The following is a 12271-nucleotide window of genomic DNA, read 5'->3' as shown; positions in this document are numbered from 1 at the left end:
TCAACGAGGGCACGCCCATTCATGCATGTCTTTCAGAATGCCACTCGACCCACAGGGACACATGCAGACCACACAGAAGGCACTCCCCGCACACTAGCTGAGAATCGAATAGGAGAACCTCTTGCTGTGAGGCAACAACGCTACTGCTGCACCACAAAAAACACAAAATTTACCCCAGTCTTCAATGATTTGTCAGAAAACCACAAAATGTATGAGGGACAGACCCAACATATGAGACAAAAATCTGGACATTCAGAGAAAAGGTGCACAGTTTAGAAGTATGTATTTCAGAATGATAGAATTTATAATATTCTAGCAGCCATATCATCCTGGCAATTTATTGTCCGTCATCCCTGTAGTCTGTGACCATTTTTCTTACATTTGCTTAGATCAAACAACATCTTGGGTTATCCTTGAAATGCCTGCTTCATACATAAGTAGGGCCCAAGAGATTCAGGTTATTGACATTTCAGGGGATGAGACTAAGCCAGTGCTGATTACAGGTCTAAAGATGTAGGTTTTTAAACTTCTGGAGATGAAGATGTGAGTATCACCACCTCTGTCTGGTGGCCAGTTCAGTATCATAACTAAGTGTCAGTTTGACCAAGCCCCTCAATCACAAGAAAGGCCTGTACCTCATCATTCATGTGAAACGACATCCAGAATGTGTCCTCTTACATACAGCAAGGTAGTACAAACCACAGCAGACCCTACGTGATATATTGTTGGAAGAACTCATTAGCACAATAGTCTATTTCCTCATAATCTCAATGCTGATCTCTGCCAGATCTGTGGAACTAAATGAGATTGACAAATTCCAGCAGAAAACCTAGTTTGTCACCTTTTGATAAATGTATAACTAGAAACCTAAATGTTAGTCCCTCATTATGGACACTCCCTTTCCTCTCAACTGTTTGCCTTATATTTTTGCCCTGTTTTTTTCATTTTTTTTTTGATTTTGTGGTAAGTCACTGAGGATTAGAATCAGTCAGTAATGACAGACCTAGTTTCATACTTTATCTTCAGAAAAATGCATGCTGATGCAAAACCTGTTGCCCTATCAAAATGTCTCTGATTTAGGACATTTTCACCACCATTATTTTTGGCTTAGCTCAAACTTCTTGAACAAAGAATTTTGGCAAGTATGAGTCACACAACCAACAGATGAAACATCACACGGTACCTGGACAAGCCGTAACTTGATGTTAAACATTTCCACTGATCTACCACTAATATGACCCTGTCTAGCATGGTGCATGATGAGGTCACAGCCAGGAATTACAACCCCTAAATATGAGCCAGTTTTTCTCCCATCCAGTATTTTGTTAGAAATGTAATATTTACAATATGTAATAAGCTGTAAATCATTATCTCATATTAAACCACTCATTGATTAACAACACATCAAATTGTATGGGAATATCTCTGCATTCCTTATTGATGTTAACACTGTTCCCATGGTTACTGGAATCAGACTGCACAGTAGTTGTTTTCTTTAAATTTTGCAGGAAGGTAACACCCAGAAGCCAGTATTAGGACTGAAAATACTGCTTCATTCTTATTACTTGACCTTTCCAACTCTCCATATCCCCTTATAGCACATTTTTTTAAATACTTGCAAGTATATTACTTCAAATAAATTGATGCAAGAAAGGGTGAGAAACATGAAACTGAAAGACACAGAGACATAAACCAGGGGAGGATAATTTCACATGCATTCTCCAGTCCATGGAGCCAACACAACACATTTCTTTCAGTTCCTCCATAAACTTATTTCCTGTTATCTGGCTTACTACCTTTGGAGCCAGCACAGGTCTACCTTTTTATGTTTCATTGTACCTGGCTTACTATTTTTGGAGGCCTGCACAGGTATACCTTGTAATACTTTATTGTACTTGACCTACTACCTTTGGGGCCTGCAGAGACACACTTTAAAGCACTTTACTGTTCTTGGCCTACTACCTTTGGGGCCTACAGATGTCTACCTTGTATTATTTCATTGTATTGGCTTACTACTTTTCAAGGTCTGCACAGGTGTACCTTGTAATACTTTACTGTACTTGACCTACTACATTCGGGGGCCTGCAGAGACATACCTTAAAGCACTTTACTATTCTTGGGCTACTACCTTTGGGGCCAGCACAGGTCTACCTTGTAATATTTCATTGTACCTGGCTTACTACGTTTGGAGGCCTGCACAGGTATACCTTGTAATACTTTACTGTTCTTGGCCTACTACCTTTGGGGTCTGCAGGCACATACCTTAAAGCACTTTATTGTACATGGCCTGCTATCTTTTATGGCCTGCAGAGACACAGCTTAAAGAACTTTACTGTGCTTGGCCTACTACCTTTGGGGGGCTGCAGATGTCTACCTTGGATTCTACTTATCCTACATTTCTCATCTCCTGTTTTTCTTGCTATTCACTAACATGTTATGCCTCATTACATCTGCTGCCGTTTTACTACCCCCTTTATTCCTCATCTCACAAGCATCTAGTCATATCTTGCCAAATTATGTGTGAGCCTTCCTTGATAACTACACTGTCACTTTATCGTGACTGATTGTTTTCTGTTGTGCAGGACAAGTGTAAAATCCCACCTGGATATCCACATCTCAGTTCTTCACTTATACACCTATATATATATATATATATATATATATATATATATATATATATATATATATATATTCATTTTTGTATCATAATTACCTAATCTCTTACATAAGTTTCACTCCATTTCTTCCTAAAATGGTGTTTTACTTTATCACTGTCTAAGAGATTCAAAGCAAACCTCCTATCTTCAAGCATCGGTGACACCAGGTTTGCCCCTCAAATAGCTAATGGATTGAGCACACACACACACACACACACACACACACACACACACACACACACACACATAGACAATGCATGTGCAGGTATGCATCCACATAGAAATGTACCACATGAGATGTTGGATAAAGATTTAGTAATTTTGGCCAGGACAAAGAGGCAACCAATATATTACTGAAGGGACTGTTACTCAGGTTTAGCAACTTGCAAAGTAATGTGTTAGTGGTGAGAATGTGTAAACTTGTTTTTTTTTTCATTTGTTTGGCTCCGCACAGATGACCATCATCTGTGTATCAGTATACACCAGATCTACTGAATCTGACTTATTCACCCTCAGACTAAATCCAACTCACATTTGGGACTGGTGAGGAAATCAAGGCTTCATGGGGCAGTGTTATACTGCTGCTGAAGGAGTGTTGTCTCCTTTGGCCTAATTCTACTGTCCTCTGAGTGCTCATACTCTCCCAAGAGATGGCATGCAATGGGCTTTGTGGCATATCATTCATGCTGCTGCAGGTGATTTAGCCAAAACTCCACTCCCTGTAGAAAGCACTGCCCATACATCCCTAGCTTCCACTGAGGATCAACCATAATTGTCAATCTAAGGATGGGCATACGGGCATACCTACTTTCCATGTCTACACCATCAAGTACCCTAGCAGCTAATCAAACTCAGGTCACCTCGAACATAGTTAGGATTTTCTTCCCCTCTGTCACAGGCACAGGCTAGATAGTGCCTTCATGTGTTTAGAAGTTAGTCTGATCATGAAATGCAAAACTAGCATTCTAGTGGGATACATTTAGGAAACATCTGCTGATTCTGTTTAATAAGATCTACAGCCTGCGCTGACTGTACAAGCATTGTTAAAGACTGGGAGGCCTTCTTTATCCGATAATGTTGTATCTATATCGATAGATACAAACATGCCTTGTGAGCATCACTGAGCTGATTGTTGACCATCTTCTAAATTTTAATCTTGTGGTTTATGAAAGCTAAAGAAGGATCTAATCACAGGTCTAAGTACATAAACTGCAAAATGGTTTCAGTGCACCTTGTACATCAGGTAATTATCTGCTTGTTCATAGGTACTTCTCACAGTAAGGTGCAGGTGTGTGCTTCTGGTTTACCCCAAATGTCTTTTTCATAAAATAGTTACCAACATACCTGATTGCAGGGTCTTGTATAGTAAATTTGGGTAATTCCACTAAAAACAGTTCAAGTGATACTAAATTAGATATCTTCACGTAATTATTAGAACCAAAACTGCTTCATGCTAAGATTGCATTAATTTGTAAAGGACTAAAAATGACCACATGAACTAGACTAGCTAGACAAATTCAGATGAATGGGCACACCAAAGGTCATCATATCAATGTTTATGCCACCCATTGTCGCCACATTAATAGCACTGCTTTTTAAAACACCTCATCAGACAAAAGATGCTTACTACTGGGTGGCCTGACTTGTCGTCCCTGGAAATGTTATTTAGTGTACTTCCTCAGTTCAGAACTTGTAAAGTAAAATTATTTGCAAATAATCTAATTATCAACAAGAATCTCACAACAGAGTATTTATTTATTTGTTTATTTGTTTGACATTTGTTAACTGGGTTAGTCCGACTGAGCAAAAATCCCTTTTTCATTGGAGACCCAAGAAGAAAAGCTCCAAAAATAATATAAATAATAGAAGAATACAAAGAGTAATTTACATGACCAAAATTAAATACTATGAGCAAGTTGAATCAAAACTAAGCATACATTGTACAATGTACAATAGTGGCAGAGGCAGCAATCAGAAGACAACATGCTAAAACTGGACAATATATATAAAGAACTTTATAACAGTCTGTAAAAACTTTACTTTATAATACTGTAACTAGTTTGAGCAACTAGAGTGCAGTTACTAATAAAACAACTTTTATTTATTTTTATTTATTTATTTATTTATTTTATTTACATTTGTTGACCGGGAGTGTCTGACTGGATGTAGGTCCATTTTCAGCGGAGGCCTGGGGAGAAAAGCTCCATAGTTAAAATAAATAGACAGTAGTTACAGTGGATTACATAGCGATTAACAATTTAACATAGCAATTACTTACAACATATTTACAGATGAAGAACATAGTACATCAGTAGACAACTAGAATCTTTATCTGCAAAGTACATAACAGACATTAACAATTGTTACAATAAGAAGTTCCAGCTGTATAATAAGTACTAGGCTTATGAGCATCTGAGCTTGCTATAATCAAGGTAGTTAGTGGGGTGGAAAGAAGTTCCATTGGATTACATAGCGATTAACAATTTAACATAGCAATTGCTTACAACATATTTACAGATGAAGAACATAGTACATCAGTAGACAACTAGAATCTTTATCTGTGAAGTACATAACAGACATTAACAAATGTTAAAATAAGAAGTTCCAGCTGTATAATAAGTACTAGGCTTATGAGCATCTGAGCTTGCTATAATCAAGGCAGTTAGTGGGGTGGAAAGAAGTTCCATTGGATTACATAGCGATTAACAATTTAACATAGCAATTGCTTACAACATATTTACAGATGAAGAACATAGTACATCAGTAGACAACTAGAATCTTTATCTGCGAAGTACATAACAGACATTAACAATTGTTACAATAAGAAGTTCCAGCTGTATAATAAGTACTAGGCTTATGAGCATCTGAGCTTGCTATAATCAAGGTAGTTAGTGAGGTGGAAAGAAAGGTAATGGTTGGATGGGGTGGGTGATATTAGAGTGGGAGTTGCAAGGGCATAGCCAGCATGTTTTTTGGTGCACTTTTAGTAAAGTTTTGAAGTGGGTGCATGATGGTATGGTGGTAATTGTGGGTGGGAGGGAGTTCCATAATTTGGCTATGGAACTCCCTTAACTTATTAATATAATAAGTGACACGTACTACATGTTACAGCTTAAAACCTTTACTGTCAAGGTTTGCTTTTCAATACAAATACAGATGATGATTCTCCATTTACCTCGGAACTTATGTTCCTACAAAATACCCAGCTACCAACATTTTGTTACAGTCTTTTATACAGTTCTTGTCACGAAACCTGGATCTGTTACTTTGGTATTTGTTTGTGTCATGCAGTAGCTGATAAGCTTCTGTTTCAAGGTAATTTATGTGACAACCTTCAAGACCTGGGAGTTGTCCCTGTCTCCAGTCCTCCTCGCACCTGTACTGCTAATCACTTCGGAAATTAGGGAGTCATCTTTATCTGAAGTTTTCCTTGCAGCTGTGTGGGTCACAGAACAGTTATTACACGGTATGGGTGCCAAACATGTATAGTAACTACTCTATTGTATTTTTTCTATTTTTCTACTTATGTTTAAAAAAAGAAATTTTTAACCCTTTAATGTATCTAACAATATACAGTTTTGGTAGAAGTTGGACTATACTTGGGTACTCTATCATAAATGGAAAAGAAAAGGACAACATGTCAGCATCTCCTAAAAATACTTGAATGACCACTGCCCCATTAGGCACTTATTCTTAGGAATGCATCTACCTTCCCAGCAATCTTTGTCAATAGGAGGGATGTTGCTATTACCCGTCCCATTCTAACCAACATCTGACATAATAATATCACCATATTAATGAAAGATGTGTGGACGGTAATAAAATATAGGTTTCCACTCATTAACAAAAAGGCCAAATCAATGATTGAGGAAAAGAGCTGAGTGAAAGAGAACTCCTCTGACTGTATCTGCCTTTAGGAAAAATTTCTCTAACTGAAAAAAAAAACAATTGTAGGATTCAAACCAATATGACAATACTCAATTAGTTTTGGTTAACATAAAATAAATAGTTTAGGCAGTTTTCTTATACAAAAACAATTAAATCTCTCTCTCTCTCTGTCTCTCTCTCTCTCTCTCTCTCTCTCTCTCTAACTGCAGATTTAACATCTGTAAACGTTTTAAAATCTTTCTTTCTTCCTGTACCACATACTTTGTTATCACTGGTGTATTGTCTTAACTATTACTCTCCCTCCATCACTGTTTGCTTTCCCATCCCCTCCACTTCTCAGAAGCTTTGTTTAAAACAGTTACATTCTTATGATAAGGCATCATTACATGAGAAATTATACCTCAATCACTTCTAGACTAAATGGCCTTTTCTATCTATAATGGCCACAGGCAATTGCATAAATTCTGTACAAATCTGTGTCAACAAAATGTGTAACTTCATGGTGCTGTCCTATACCAGGGAACAGTACCATTCAATATTAATGTTTAGAGCAACTTCTGATCGGATAAAGGTAGTTTCTGTCTTTCATCACTCTTACAGAATTATGTCTGGGTTTCTGCCTAACCCTAAACAATAACTTCCCTTGGGCTGTAGTTTCCTTTGACCTATGATCCTAAAGTCAAGGTGCATAGTGTGTTGAGCATACCTAAATTAATGCATTTTCATTGCTGCGACCAACCAACTAGAACTTGTTGACATCAAATTTAAGAAATGCTAATCAGTCCACAACATTCAGACAGAAATAAATATCATTCATAGTGGAATGGAATTACTTGTTATGATCTTAATACCGTACTTTCTAAGTTAAGGGTTGAAATAGTGAAAACTGTATTACTTTTCAAGCTGTATTACTGTAAATAATACAGTATTATGACATGTATAGTTCTTAAATCAATACAACATGTAGTGTAATGCATTCTGAGGTATGTACTCCTTTCTGTTAGCATATGTACTTTTATTGTGATGTGATTTAACATTTCATAGTTTCCCTTGGTTTCATTGCACAGAGAGCTGGAGTCCTGGCTGTGACTCAGACAGCCCAAGTTAAATTAAGTGACCGAGCACTGGAGGAGATGCACAGAAGGGTGATCTTGAGTGGCTTAAGTCAACTTCTCCCTACCAGGGGGTGACAAAGGAGGGGTGCATGTTCAGGCATGTCTTCATAGTTTGCCCCTCCCAGAGAAGGAGGACATGCATGAGGTGGGGGGTCTACAAGGGAGTAAGGGCATAGGCAGAGTCACATGTGGCAGCATGAATGATGTGCCTCAGTGCCTAATGTATGCCATTCTCTTGGACAATACATGCATGTGCAAGGGAGGGGTTAGGCCAAAGGCAAAAACCACTGCCTCTGCAACAGCCTGATGCTGCCCCAGGATTCTTTTATCTCCTGAGTGGCTCCAAATGTGGTTGGAGAATATCCAGGGAGGAAAGGTGAGTTTAGTAGACCCCACAGATGAGAAAAAACACTAGATGGTCACCTAGGAAAGCTGAAATATATGCATAAATAATTGCTAGGATTCATGGTTCCAGAAGAGTTTGCCATTTAAATGATTACCAAATAGATAAATAAACAAATATGCAACAATAATCAATAAAGATTATTGAGCAAGCAGGATGTCTAATTCTCAGTATAGTATATTATGCAGTTGTAGAATGGGAAAGGCTTTCATTACTCATACGCTGCTTCTCAATAAGTTTAACATACAGTAGAACAGATATAGCTTATGTGATATAAACTGCATGGTGTACCAGTGTTTGGAGATTTGTGAAACCTGAGAGTGGTGCTGTACTGGAAATGCAGTGCATGAGGATATTGGGGGGGGGGGGGGGGGGCACAGAGAATATGTCATAGCGAATCAGAGACGGACATTATTCTTGTCATGGTGTAGTATAAGAGGGTGTGTACAGTGTGTGGTAACACAAGTTTGATGCAGACTTGAACACTGCGGTGATGAACAAAACTGGAAGTTAGTATGTCACGTGACCCAATACGTTTGTCACATTTGTCAGAAAATCAGATGAAAAAATCAAATGTGGAAGGAGAGTATGCACAGCAATGGACGTAAGTTTAAGTTTCTAGCGGTGTTTCATAGTTGGATGATTGGTTATCAAAGTGTTAGTTGTAAAAGTTCCTTTATGCCTGAGTTTGCTATCCAGTTCAGCTTTAATGAATCTATACACATTTCTGTTTTCTTTCCAAGATATACAAATAAAGGAGACTACAGTCTTCACTGCTTCAATATAGACAGACAGCTTAGATTTTAATGGGAAATGACTAGAGAATTCAGAAAAGATTATCTGTTACTTGTATCCAGCTAATTCAGTGAAAGCTAAGAAAGGTCAAAAGGTAAATAAACTATTACTTTATACCAAAACAGAGAACCCTGGTTAAAAAAGCCAGCTCAGGTACATCACCAACCACACAGGGGTAAAAAATAATAAATATTTTAATGAAAAATTTAATGAAAAAGTTGAGCACTCTCCTCCCTAGTAGTATGGGACTTCATCAGAACAAACAAAACATTACCAAAAGAGGAACACTTCCCTAATTAATGAACAATTGGAATTTAAAGGTATATACTGCGGTGGTGGTGCTGCGGTAGCGTTGTCGCCTCACAGTTAGACGTTGCCCGTTCGATTCTCAGTTAGAGCGTTTTCTGTGTGGCGACATGCATGAATAGGCGTTCCTTCATTGAATGTTGTGCATTAGGCCCGGCAAGCCAGCACGTAAAACTCTACTGCCAATCATTAGCGGACTGGAGTTCCGCTGTGGCGACCCCTAACTGGGAAAAACCGAAAGACACAAACAAACATACATACATAAATAAAGCAGTGAGATGTCTACATTAAAATATTTTTAACAAAAATAATCAAAACAATAAATGAATAAAAATGACAGTAGCATAGACAAACCAAAAACATAATAGTCTATGCTCTATAAAAATGACTCTATTCTCTATAAAAATGGCCATGCTCTATGAAAAATTACTATACAAGAATCGCTCTTAGTTTCAAAGCACTAGTAATAGAAATACAGTCATTTTGACCAGGCTTATCAGTTGCACTGAGGTGCAACTGCCATAACAGTTCTTTGTATTCTATCCAAATACACCTGGGGCTATCTCTAGTATTCTGAGGTACCTGTTCCAAAACAAAAAATAAAAAAAAAATTGTGTTACGCAAGCAGTCTTATGCTTGTACAAGGCATTATTCTTATTTTTGTTTTTAACATCAGAAAGATGTTCATAAATTCTCCTACAAAGAGGGCGCTCAGTTTTGCCAACATAAAAGGCAAAGCAGGCATCACAAAACAAACAAAAAGTGGCAGGAGTGTGCAGTTAGAACTTTCCTGATTGAAGAATACAGGAACAGGGCTCAGTTTTGAGATTTTTTTACTGGTTAATTAGCTAATTTGTTTAAAAACCTTTTCTGATTGCTTGTAGTCATCTAAAACTGTTTTAAGGTATTTTTTACTGTTTGTAGTTGTTTAAAGCTGTTTTAAATGTATTTTTTACTGTTTTTGCCTTATCTTTTAAAAAAAAAATGTTCTTGTTTCCCACCTTTCTAAGCTAGTTATAGTCCAGTTTTCAGGCTAGTGCTGAATTCAGGGCTGTGTTACAATTTTCTGAGTTGCCCATGCCTTAAATGGATAGAGGGAGGTTTCCCTGTTCACCTGTGAGAGAGGGGAGCTTTGAGCAGCCATCTGACCCTGGAGGAGTGGTTCCAGCCCAGAAGTTAGTAGTTTATAGGCCATTTTGGGCTAATTGCTATCTCTTTCATTTCCCTGCTGTAAAAACCATGTTTGCATGGTTTTGCATGTCCGGGCAGTGCCGGTTAGCTAGGGCTAAATTTATCCCAGGTCCACCAAGTCTCCTCTTCAGTTTTTCCCTTGAAAGTAGTCTAACTCTCAACCTAAGCACTTAAAAAGCATCCTACAGTCCAGCACTTGCACAGACCTAATAGCAAGCACTAATATACCCCGACACTTGACTGCCCAGCAGGGCAAGGCTCATTATTCACCCCTCACCAACCAAGCGACTAAGTAGCTTACCCTACTATTCAGGCATCACCAAAGTGCAATTTGAGGTATACTCTCCGGTCCAGCTGGTGAACCTGGGTATCCTGAGGCAATGTTACAACTGCCTCATGTACACAGACAACCCTCTCTTCCTATCACAAAACATTAACATATGTGAGAGATGCAATTATATAGCTAAATTGGAGGCTAAGCTCTCTCCACCCAAGACTGGAACAGGCAGTCATGAGGAGAAGGTCAACACTTGCACCACACCTCCAGTGTCACAAAGACATATTAAACCAGCACTGGCAAAAAATACACACAAATACACAAAATCATACTCAGAGGCTCTAAATAAAAACCTGCAAAAGCATCACAGACCTCCAAAGCAGACACCCAAAAAACCTGCACCTCCCGTCACAAACCAGACAACACATAAAACACAAAATCAGTGCACCACACAATCACAACCCTTAAGGCAAAATAACATACCTAACACAGTAGTAATAGGCAACTCTATAGTCAGGCACACTGACGTCCCACTCACTAGGCTGGACAAGGAGAAGGTTACTGTTAGCTGCCTGTCGGGAGCCAGAATCCGCCACATAACACAAGCACTCAGGTCACTTCAGAACAAGTACAAATATGATTCTGTCATTGTTCATGTTGGTGTGAATGACCTGAGATGTACCTCCCTGGACTACATGAAAAGAGACATGGAAGAGCTCTCTGATCATGTAGCCCAGGCGGGTATGACCCTGACCATGAGTAGCATCCTGCCCTCACCAAGAATGATACCGCATTATAAAGAAAAAATGATAAATTTCAACAATTGGCTAAGCTTCTGGTGTCATTCAAAGGGGATCCAGTGTCTGTCAGCCTGGGAAGACATGCTCAACAAGCCTTGTTGCTTCGCAAGAGACGGCTTGCACCTGTCACCCCTAGGCTTTCAAATACTGGCCAAAGCTCTTGCTGCCCCCATAGTGCCTTTTGTAGGCAAGGCTCAAAAGTCAAACTCACCTCCGTAAACAGCACAAATAAAAAATGAGGGTTATGCTACTCAATGCCAGGAGTTTAAATCTCAAAATGCATGCGCTCGAAGCACTCCTCAGTATGGAGAACGTCGACATCTGTGCAGTAACTGAAACGTGGTTCAAGGCTCCATAGAGCACCCCAGCACTACCAGTCTACAACTCATACCACACATTTTGGCCACAGAACATGGACCGAAACACAAAAGGAGGGGGTGTATTCATATTCATCAAGGATGCCTACACCTCCAGGTTAGTGGCACAGCATGATACCACTGAGATCATCCATGTGCAGCTAACATCAGGCAAATGTGCAATGCAAATTGTGGCCTGCTACAGGTCACTCTCCATGACCCAGGACCACCCCTCCACCTTTCTGGAGACACTGGAAAACATGAAGGTCCTACCGAACACCCTGATATTGGGCGATTTCAATTACCCTACCGTTAACTGGGAAAACTACTCAAGTACAAACTCCCAGGTCCAGCGCTTCCTGGAATTTATCAACTCAAATGCCCTGGATCAGCTGGGAAACTCCCCTACCATTGGTGAAAACATATTGGACCTGGTCATCACCAACATGGGCGACAGGTGTTCCACACCGGAGGTCAACTCAT

The sequence above is a fragment of the Protopterus annectens genome, chromosome 2.part0 (assembly GCF_019279795.1).
Source record: "Protopterus annectens isolate FY-2018-M chromosome 2.part0, PAN1.0, whole genome shotgun sequence".
NCBI lineage: Eukaryota > Metazoa > Chordata > Ceratodontiformes > Protopteridae > Protopterus > Protopterus annectens.
This window is presented reverse-complemented; position numbering follows the sequence as displayed.